This window comes from Periplaneta americana, chromosome 16 (assembly GCF_040183065.1).
Source record: "Periplaneta americana isolate PAMFEO1 chromosome 16, P.americana_PAMFEO1_priV1, whole genome shotgun sequence".
NCBI lineage: Eukaryota > Metazoa > Arthropoda > Insecta > Blattodea > Blattidae > Periplaneta > Periplaneta americana.
In genome coordinates, this window is record NC_091132.1 from 60887072 (window position 1) to 60899137 (window position 12066).

The following is a 12066-nucleotide window of genomic DNA, read 5'->3' on the forward strand; positions in this document are numbered from 1 at the left end:
CACGAACATAACCGAACGCTTGAGGGCAGCGTTATTCCGGAAGGAGCGAAGTCTGCCCAATTAGCTCATGTTTGAGACCGCTGAATTAAGGTGTGGTCTTTTCATTGAAAAATCCATAGTGATACTTATGGCGGACATGGTCGCAGTTGGGGTTTTTGTAGGGGTTCTCCCGTTTTTTTCCCCCATGTTAGGCATCTACATCTTTCCGTCATCTACGTCATCTATAGTATTTCCCGATCGCCGGCTAACGATGCATGAAGGGGGCTGGCCTAGCGACAAAAGGGGGGGGGTTGCCTGCTCGACACCTGGGTACGCAGCGAACCTTAGTGTAGTCAGCCGGTGTGGGTTTGGAAATGCGCCTAGCTTGAGGGTTTGTGCAATAGATCGTAACAGGTCCCGTAAATTCAATTCCATTCCATACCTACTTATTACTAACGCGTTATCAACATTTGTCATACCGAAAAGGTGGTCTTTCCATCCCATCTTGTGTCCTGTGTCTTCCCGGAAGTCGAACTATTTCTACTAAATTATTGGACTGGTTTTGTACATACTTAGAATCTACAAGTCAATTTACATTAAAAGCATATTGATCCGTTGCCAACTGTGAGATAGATTCATGTACTACACAGGGTGTTAAAAAAAGGGTATAATACTTTGAGGGGTGGTAGTACGCATCACAACAAGAAAAAAAAAAGTCCAACAAACGTTAGTCCTAAAATTAATAATTTTTAAGAAAAACGTATTTTAAAATGTGTGTGTTGATAACAGGTTAATAGGGCCGCACATTCTAGTCCGTAGATTATCTGTTTCTCAGTATCTGCGTTTCTTAGCAAAGTAGTTGCCCGTCTTGTTGGAGGAAGTGCCATACCATCAAAGACGACAAAAAAATGTGGGTCATGCATGGCGGAGCATCAGTCCATTTCCGTAAGTCAGACGACATTTAACACGGATGTCATCTTCGATGGATTGGTCGAGGAGGTCCTGTACCATGGCCTGCTCGTTCCCCACATCTTAATCCCTTGATCTTTCGATTATGAGGACACTTAAAAGCCTTAGTGTATGCAACACCCATTGATCACATTCAAACGCTACAAGTCAGCATATCAGAGACCAACCAGGGGTGTTTGAAAGGATGTGTCATGATTTCGATGAATGGAAGACAAATCGAGCATTTGCTAGGAACAAGTTAAATTCTAGTATCTCGAAAGTCATTAATTTTAGGACACATGTTTATTAGATTTTTTTACTTGTTTTGGTGAGTTTTACCACCCCTTAAAATATTATATCATTTTTAACACCCTGTTTATACACTGTGCTTCAGAATTCGAGTAATTCGTGGCTTGTGTTTTTCATAAACGTAATGTTTTTCATTCTTTCTGAGGTAGCAGCAAGAACTTGTTTAACATGATGTTCTATAAGGTGTTGAATACTAATTACAGATGCATCAAGCGAAGGATCTTAACGAATAGATTTGATAGGAATGCTGATTCTTTGAGAAGTGTTACAAGCCGTAGCTAGCTACTGACGAATGCCTGGTAACAAGTTCGTGTCATGTTCAAGGTTTGCTGGAAGTGACTTCAAAATTTATTACATCCTCAAAGACAAATTATAGTGAAGGGAATATACGTAATTAATTGTCAAAACAAACCTATACAACTAGGTGTACAACCTACATCATGCTAGAGTTCTGTGCTTCACTTTCCAACACAAAATAGCGCTAAGTAAAACTAGTTCATTGACTTAGTTTTATTCTATATATTATTTTTCCATTCACTATCAGCCACACAACACATTGTCTATGTATGAACGGTTATATTGGACAAGTTATTACGTTAAATTTAGAGAGAGGATAGGTAAGATAGAACTTCCCCAATTGGCTTCTAAGATTGAATCTACTTTTGTCTTAGGTGAAAAGGTCATCGAGTAAAATGAATCTTACTCGTTGGTGTCGTTGTTAAGGCCTGTAAATTTAACCGTATACTGTATAATGGTCTCAACGAGTGAAATTTCTTTCTTCTCAACACTTTCCATCTGACAATGAAAATAGAACAAACCTTAAATTTGTCGCATGTTCTGTTTTTAATCAGCTGTAGAAACCCAAATTAAACATAGATAGATCTCCGGAAATGTAATATGTTTATGGATCTTATAATGGTGAATAAAATCCGGATTTTTAGGATGTAAGAAAATGAAATGATATTTTTCGGAATTTATTTTGGGTATCTAGAAGTTTTCAAAATGTCATTTATGTCATATACTGTACTCCAAGACTCAGGGGAATGGGACGCAGCGGGGTAGTGCTGTGAATAAATGTTGATGTCATAAGGTCACACACGTGGGTACACGCATCTCCATTGGCTAACTGTCAAAGCACAAACGATAACACTGATACACACATACTTATACTACCCTAGTTACAAAATTAGATCACGATTAATCTCCCAATCTTTTAATCCCTCCATACAGGAAATAACATATGCAGGATAGCGCACTTTTTTTAAACTGACGTTATAACGGTAATATTATCTACTTCGCTCCAATAGATGACGCAATAGTAAGCACATTCCTTCACGGTTAATCTCCTGGTTGGAGAACAGTATTGTTTGTTGTTGTTTAGTCAGCTGTCCGAAGACAGGTTTGAACCTCACAAGTAACACCAATAAGGTATCACTCATGAGGCAACTAGGCCAGGAGACAATGGGGTAGGGTGGCCAGTTCCTTTCCCCCTCCAATGCATACACCGCCGATTAGCATTCCACTAATCAGACTTCAGACGCATACAAACAATAATTGTTCCTCTTCCAACACATCCTATCGTCAAGTGAGATGTACTGCTAGATATACATATCAGGCAGAACCTCAATCAGAGGTAGTTATGTCATTTATTTATGTAAGTTTTATCATTTTTTAAAGGAAAAGGTAGCTTACCGCATACCGTTATCCTTGAAGCATCGTGTTAGTATACCGCATCTTCAAATCAATTTCATATTTATGTGAGGAAATAAAAACAGTTCGATACTTATTACGACATTGGAAACGACTTGGGAACTATTACACTACAATCTCTAAACGAATTAAGTATTCGGCCAAGCTATAGTGAATAACGGTAGTAACGTATTATAAATTATTGAATATAAAATATTATACATGTCATTTATTGTCAACTACGTCATGGTGGGCTGCCACATTTCTGTATTCCGGCCACACCACAGTTATATTAACGTAATCATCTCATTTTATTTAAGTATAAGTTATTTTTTTTTACTTGGTTATTTAAATACGCTGTATCAACTACGAGGTTATTTAGCATCGATCGAATTAGTGATAGCGAGATGATATTTGGCGAGATGAGGCCGAGGATTCGCCAGAGATTACCTAGCATTTGCCTTACGGTTGGGGAAAACCTCGGAAAAACCCAACCAGGTAATCAGCCCAAGCGGGAATCGAACCCGCGCCCGAGCGCAACTCCGGATCGGCAGGTAAGCGCCTTAACCGACCGAGCTACGCCAGTGGCTATAAGTTATTCAGTGGGTTATAAATCTTATCATCTACCTTACCTTCGTAACCGACCTAAATTGTTTTCTATCTATCGTTATTATTAACTACTCTACTATCTCACTATAAATAACCCTTCCAATACCGCAATCACTTATATTGAATATTACAAATTGATTTTTCTAATTTCTCTATTCCTTCTTATCGCCATTTCATTCCTATCAGTTCACCATATCTGTACCCTCTCAACACACTTTTATTTATCTTAGTATCTCACTACAATAGCTCTCATATATTGAATAAATATACACTGATTTTACTCTTTCCCGTCTTGTCATTTTCTTCATATCAGTTAACCATATTTACACTCTTTTTCCATTTTTAATATACTACCGGTACCACAAGATTTCTATTCAATATATTATTTAAAATATTATTTTCTCGTTTCAAAGTCGAAAATGTCGATATTACTTCTCTACAGCACGTCACCCTAATTTATTCACTTCTTAACCTTGTATGTCTTAATCAGTAATTTTATTAATCTTGCACATCCTTCGATTCAGTGAATAAACGAAGATGTTTCCGTAAAAGACGAGTATTTTTTGCTGGACCAGAAATAAAACACAAATGGAGTAAAAGCTTGTATTTTATGCTGGACCAAATTTGTGGTAAATCTGTTTTAAGTACAGATTACCGCGAATCACTACAGCTCTGCTGTTCCAAATATAATTTCAAATTTTTTTGTGATCCTGCATAAAGAAATGCCATATTTTCAGTTAAAATGCGCTCTAGACAAAACATTCTGATTTTTTTGAGTTAACAGCTATCGTCTTTTAACACATACCGGTACATATAATAATAATAATAATAATAATAATAATAATAATAATAATAATAATAATTAAATACCGGTAATTAACTAAATGGATTAATAAACAATAAAATAAAATAAAACACTGTAAGAGATCTTATTGTCTTAGAACACTGCATTAGGAGGTTGAAGATTCAATTCCCCAAATTAGTCCTTGTATCTGATCAAATTCTCATATTTTTATTTCCCCATGCTCGTCGTTTACCGCTCCAAAGTTAGGAGGAAAGAAATCCAAATTAGAATGTAAAAAGTATATTTTGAGAGACACCTATTGCACTCCATTTTGTCATATGCACTTAACATGATTTCCACAACAAGTTTTATGTAGTTCTCTGCCCTAGAATTTCCAAGGAAATTTGAGCAAACGTCTTTGAAAGCGCGCCATGCCATTCTTTATGTAACGGAAAAAGTTTTTCCTCAAACAAAGGGTCAGGCATAACTTTGTGAATTTGTGGGCCGATGAAAATACCCTATTTTAATTTTCCTTCACTCAAACTGGTAAACTTTTCCTTTAAATACTGAAAACCACACCCTTGTTTGTTCATTGCGTAGACCTCACTTTGAACTGTTATCAAATTTACTGAATAGAAGGGACCAATATCTGTTTATTTATTAGAAATACAAAATAACATGCCAACAACCACAATAAACCGTAAATATAAGTCATAAACTAATAAAATACATTAGTTTTTCTTTTGGTTTATAGCCCCAACCCGCGCCAGATGTCAGATGTTTCCTGTGAGAGCGCTTATCGAGAAGTGAAATCATAGTATATCTTAAAAACCTTCCGTGATACGAAGAAAAGAGATGCATTTTCGGATTCAGCGCATATATGACCATGAGAGACACATTGTTTAAAGTCGGAGCAAAATTCTTGTTGTTCAGTGTTATTTTAACATTACTGAAACCAAATGTAAGGTGACGCTTTTTAAGGAGAAATATACCACTGCAGAGCTAACATAGTTATCAATAATGAAATAACAGAACAAGTGTCAACTTTCATTTGTGTTGTAACATTTCCCACGTGTACAAGACGTAGATACAGATATAAAAATAAACATGTTTCAAAATCTGTGGAAGTATAAGACGATTACTAAAGAACAAACCACGGTTTGATGGACAATTAGAGTTTCATGAGATGATGGCAATGTCAGTTTTAACATATGGTAGTGAAAACTGGGTATAGTCCGGGTCAGCTTACTTTTACCCTAAGGGTGAAACCTAACAGTTTTTCCCCCATTACTACATAATAAGCAAGTGGATTTTAGTGATTTTCTAGTTTGCAGGTTGAATTTTCTTTTACCAACTTCGTTTAGAATTTCGATACTGATAAATAGCCTACTACAAATGGTAGTGATTTTGTAACTGTTATGTTGGCAGATGAGACAAATGTTGTCAGAACTGGAGTTCCATGAAATTAAAATTGTACTAGATTTCTGAGCCGGTTACTTGAAGCTAGTGAAATTTGAACATACTAATTAATTAATATTAACACATAATAGTTATTTTATGTGTTGCGTTGTGGTTATAATTCAAGGTAAGTTTTCGGTGTTAGTACTAGGCCTAACACTTTTATGTGGTCAAACAAAATACATTTTTAGGTTTTGTCTCGTAAATCAATTGTTTAGTCAAACCAATGAATTTCATATAGTCAGAGTATAAGGGTACAGTACATCAGTTATTCATAGATTTCAAAAAGGCTTATGATTCGGTTAAGAGGGAAGTATTATATGATATTCTTATTGAATTTGGTATTCCCAAGAAACTAGTTCGATTAATTAAAATGTGTCTCAGTGAAACATACAGCAGAGTCCGTATAGGTCAGTTTCTATCTGATGCTTTTCCAATTCACTGCGGGCTAAAGCAGGGAGATGCACTATCACCTTTACTTTTTAACTTCGCCCTAGAATATGCCATTAGGAAAGTTCAGGATAACAGGCAGGGTTTGGAATTGAACGGGCTACATCAGCTTCTTGTCTATGCGGATGACATGAATATGTTAGGAGAAAATACACAAACGATTAGGGAAAACACGGAAATTTTACTTGAAGCAAGTAGAGCGATCGGTTTGGAAGTAAATCCCGAAAAGACAAAGTATATGATTATGTCTCGTGACCAGAATATTGTACGAAATGGAAATATAAAAATTGGAGATTTATCCTTCGAAGAGGTGGAAAAATTCAAATATCTTGGAGCAACAGTAACAAATATAAATGACACTCGGGAGGAAATTAAACGCAGAATAAATATGGGAAATGCGTGTTATTATTCGGTTGAGAAGCTCTTATCATCCAGTCTGCTGTCCAAAAATCTGAAAGTTAGAATTTATAAAACAGTTATATTACCGGTTCTTCTGTATGGTTGTGAAACTTGGACTCTCACTCTGAGAGAGGAACATAGGTTCAGGGTGTTTGAGAATAAGGTGCTAAGGAAAATATTTGGGGCTAAGCGGGATGAAGTTACAGGAGAATGGAGAAAGTTACACAACACAGAACTGCACGCATTGTATTCTTCACCTGACATAATTAGGAACATAAAATCGAGACGTTTGAGATGGGCAGGGCATGTAGCACGTATGGGCGAATCCAGAAATGCATATAGAGTGTTAGTTGGGAGACCGGAGGGAAAAAGACCTTTAGGGAGGCCGAGACGTAGATGGGAGGATAATATTAAAATGGATTTGAGGGAGGTGGGGTATGATGATAGAGACTGGATTAATCTTGCACAGGATAGGGACCGCTGGCGGGCTTATGTGAGGGCGGCAATGAACCTTCGGGTTCCTTAAAAGCCATTTGTAAGTAAGTAAGACAAAATACCTAATATGTTGATCCCTTTCTCGTATAGTTTGCCTACGAAAATACGTTACTAATTATTAAATTATTTAGAATAACCTTTCAACATTAAGGTAAAGTACGGTATGTAAATAAGTCATTCAGTACGTAGGATCGTGTGATATCTGGTAACACTTGGCAACACTGACAAGACGGCAATATTTGCTGTTTAGGAACTGTTCTTACCTGATCCTCACTATACGACGAAGGACACACGAAGAATTTAAAGCGCGGAAATGACATTTTTAAGGTCATTATCATGCTTTACCTCAGAGCTCAGGTCATGAACACTGTCATACGAGACCAATTACGTATGTATATAATTTGATATGAATATAGAAGAAACTGGTGTCACCTGTATGTGGAATGCAAAATGATAATTGTGAAAACAGCTAATAAAGTATAAACCCAGAGAATATAGATAACCTGGACGACCAGTAACTCGCTGGAGAGAAACTCTCATTATAGGCCTAGATGATGGGACAGGCCAAAAGGCCTAAACCATAATAGAATACGTTTTCTTAAAGTTAGTATTTCGAGAGTGACTAAGTATAGGTATTGTAATATGAAAGAAATTGAATGTGCTAGCCGCCACAGATAGCGAAATAGTATCATTACGATATATTTAATATTTTTCATTCATTCATAATTTTCTTGCTCTAGAGTAGGTCCTTCACTGCAAACCCAGCATTCTTCCTCTTAGTATTAACTGTTATTAATTAAAGTGCAGTGTCTGATTTTAACTTCTGCTATAGCTTTTGATTTTACAATAATAGTAGAGTATTTGAAAATATACAGCTATAGGCTACATTTCCGTTTTAAAAAAAACAGCGTCACTGAATCTTCGATCTCGCTACGCACCACACGTGGAACTGACGTCTGATTTGTGTTACGTTACAGATATTTGATATTTCACGATGAAATGAAACTGAGAGATGGTATTACTTTACAAATAAGCTATAAGAAAAATAAGCGAGTTTTAGTACGATCGAGGATCAGTGACAGGTTAGGTTTGCTTTGTTCAGCATGCTTTGCGTATGCACTTCAGATTTATTCTGAACCGAAGAAAAGAATGCTTTTCCGCTTAGTGCAACATAATATTGGTATACTGGATTACGTGATGATTTCGTGCGCAAATATTTGAGAAAACCATCGCTCGGATATAAAAGAAGCGAAGGTGGGTTGGATGGGTTTATAGCTTTAGCAGTGATCAAAATTTTGTCGTTAGAGTGGTGTGCTACAATTTCGTGTGAAACTAGCGTTGAGGTTCCAGTGATTTTGGAAATGAAAATCGTTGAATTTATAAGGATTTTTTTTTTTTTTTTTTTTTGTGGAGATGCAGTTGATTGTAAATGTAAGGCAAGACAAAAGCATAGGCGGAGTTATGGGGAGGTCTGAACTTTTTTTTTTTCTATTATCGTTAGAAAATATTGAATTCAAAAGATCTTTTTTATTTTGTTTAGGATTAAGTTTGTTTGCTTAAATTGATGAATTATTGTCTTCAGATCATGTGTCTGGACTATAATAGCCTATTTATTTATTTATTTATTTAGTTTTCATAGTTTACCCAACAATAATAAGGGTAAACTACTTACAAATAACAAAGAGGTAGCAATTAAAAAAACTTATATAAATTAAACTAAACCAAATTGCATAGAGATTGGGCGTTTTGTACTATGGCAGATATAAATGTACTTCTAGAACTAAAAATATCACAACTGTTAAAATACTTATTATAATATTTCTGAATATATAAGAATTTCTACATCTCATTTGAGGAATGGAAGCAGTGTAATGTTTCTTTTGTAACAGCCTGTACTCATGTATTAGAAGTCTGCGGGTATTCAGCCCACTACTTGGAGAAAAAATATGAATAACATACTGCACAACAATGCAGGAAAAAAAAAAGAAAAGTGATACCGGTATAATGTGTAAATTTGAAGACGAGATTGAATAAAGTAATTAGAGTTTATATTTCGTGTATCTTCAGGAAGGTAAACTTCATATAAAAAAAATTTCTGTTAGCATTGTTACGTAGTTTTATTGATGTATGCAAGTGTTTCTGTACGAGAGAGAAAAAAAGGGAGATTGTTTTAAGTTATACCCTGTTTATAATTTATAGTAGATCTACAGTTCAAGTCCTATACAACTCGGTTCGAAACATCGCGGATGTGGATGTAACACTGTAAGAAACATGCTCTTGAAAATACCTTTAAATAATCATATTCCGATATACTGTACCACGGTCAAGCTATAAGGGGGGGAGGAGGTAAATAATGTTCCCCATAACTCCGTTATATGGGGATTCTATGGTTTTGTTTTGCCCCCCTCCCCCCAAGGAAACGGTTCTCTCTCCGCCCATGAACAAAAGCCTAAAATAACCAAACCTAACCTGTCACAGATTCGTATATAGGCTAGATGTATAAGCAGTGTACGAAGGGAACTACCTTAACGCTAGCTTAACTCAATTTTGATATTATTTTCAATTATGTAAATGTGTTTTTTCTCCTGTATAGTGTGCATAGCGGGTTCGAAGATTTAGCAATAAGATGTCTGTACGAAATTCAAAGGCAAAAAAAAAAATACTTACTGGCTTTTAAGGAACCTGGAGGTTCATTGCCGCCCTCACATAAGCCCGCCATTGGCCCCTATCCTGAGCAAGATTAATCCATTCTCTATCATCATATCCCACCTCCCTCAAATCCATTTTAATATTATCTTCCCATCTACGTCTCGGCCTCCCTAAAGGTCTTTTTCCCTCCGGCCTCCCAACTAACACTCTATATGCATTTCTGGATTCGCCCATACGTGCTACATGCCCTGCCCATCTCAAACGTCTGGATTTAATGGGCAAAAAAATAAAATAAAAAATAATAGTAGTAGTAATAATAATAATAATAATAATAATAATAATAACAATAATAACAAAATTAAGTCTAAATGGAGTGTGTCATGAATGATCCGCTGGTGTGCCGCGAGAAAATGAAAATAGTAAAGGTTGTCGTAGAAATTGGAAAAATAAGTGAAAAGAGTAGTAAAAAGTGAGTCCACAAGAGTCAAAATTCAGTACACACATTCCCTCTAAAACTCTCAAAACTAACTCCCCCCCCCTGGTTGGGAACCACTGTTTTAGATTATAATGTGAATGTGGCGCGGGATTTTAAATTACACCTTCATTGTGCCACATGTTGGAAAGGTTGAAAAACGCTGCTGTAGAGTACCGGCATACACCGCCCATTTGTGCATTGTTTTGTTGTTTATCAGCAGATATGAGCTGTTAATATCGATTTCCTACACTTTGCCTAATGAGTCTATTATGAATCTGATTGTAAACGATTAACCTTTTACTTAGCTCTCCGGTGTTAAACTTGGTAATTATCCCGCAGTATGCTCCAAATTGAACACACAAACTTGAGCCAGCCTGCTATTTCCTTCATTGTCTCCATATGGAACTGTGAGTCATAATTATTGGTAACCTCTGTCGAAGTCACTCACCTTGGAAGATTTTTCACGGCAATCAAAAGTTGTTCGAAGCCTTACAGAGAGTCTTGATACTGCCAGAGGCCTACCAATCAACTCCGACAGTTGCTCAGGAACTCAGTAGATCATGTCCTTCCTCACACCGGCCTGCAGAGTATTAGACACCAAGATGTCAAATCGCATATACCTTCATTTCCACAATGTTGCATATACACACGTCTGTATTTCAAAAATCCTGTTCGAAACCAGTTATATCACTTGCGCTTTATGTCAATAATTGCTACTAGAAGTGGAGAATATGAAAAGATGCTCATCAAGGCCAATGACATCATCGTTCTTCTCGCACTGCACGCTATCTCACACACAGTCTTTCACAGCTACAGACCTAAAGTTAACTTTACAACACAAAGCAGTTTATAACTCGTTAATTTCTTAAAAAAAAATGTAATCACAATATCACTGTTTCTCACAATCCTTGAAATAATTATTTATTAAAACGTCACTTTACATTTTCACTTCTTGTTCACAATGGAACCGTCACACCAACTATATAGCGAGGATCTTTCCTGGTTCCGTGATGTTACTGCAAAGCTTTATTTAGCAAGATACTTTGTTTACACAGATGCTCGTCTCCGTAACCCCAAAAAAATAACACAGTCGCTTCGAAAACTGAATTTAAACTGACAATTCACTTCGTAAATTGCTTTCTACTACTCAGTTCATCTGTCACATCCACGTTCGAAAACGTACTTCCGTCAAAAAGTAATTTTCTTTAGACTTAAACGTGGATGTCGATCGCACGTGAGTGTTGGAAGGATTCACAAAACACATCCGCCGCACTACTTTCCGCTTCTGCCTGCCAGGCGAGAATGCGCCAGACTCGCTAACCGCCGCTAAAAGCAGTCTCGACTGGAGCGAGGGAGAGTTGCCTTGGAGATTCCCCCTCCCCTCCCCTCGCTCCAGAGATCTCCCTTCGATTGTTGCAGCAGCATGTTTCTAATTACAGTGATATCTCGAGACACTACGCTAAAATATTTTGTACACGTATCAATAATATTATTGTTCGGAGAGGAAATTGCTATAATTGCTATAAATTGAAGACTGAAATGATTGTTTACGATCGCATCTTTCATAATTAACTGTAAATTGTAACTCCAAATAAACCCTAATCCTTTACTTATGCTTACTTGATTCTCCTTGCATTAGGTGTATTGTTCACATTTCTTTCTGTATTTCCTTCTCTCTTTCCTTTCTCTTTCCATTTTACTTCCATTTTCCTGTGCAATTTATTTTAATTTCTCTTTCTTTCTCTGTTTTTCCAATCTTTCTCTCCTTTCGATCTATTTTTTCCACTCATTCTACCCTTTTTTTGTTATTTCCTCCTCCTTT

General features: G+C 36.5%; 1 protein-coding gene across 1 annotated transcript in view; it reads right to left on the bottom strand.

Moving 5' to 3' along the window:
• Positions 1 to 11559, bottom strand: part of LOC138716360 (SH2 domain-containing protein 4B-like) — a 339557-nt gene extending 327998 nt beyond the window's left edge. Inside the window, exon 1 of the mRNA XM_069849367.1 lies at positions 10693 to 11559. The gene's annotated coding sequence lies outside the window, so the exon portion shown is untranslated. The remainder of the gene's footprint in view (positions 1 to 10692) is intronic.
• Between the last annotated feature and the right edge of the window lie 507 nt (positions 11560 to 12066).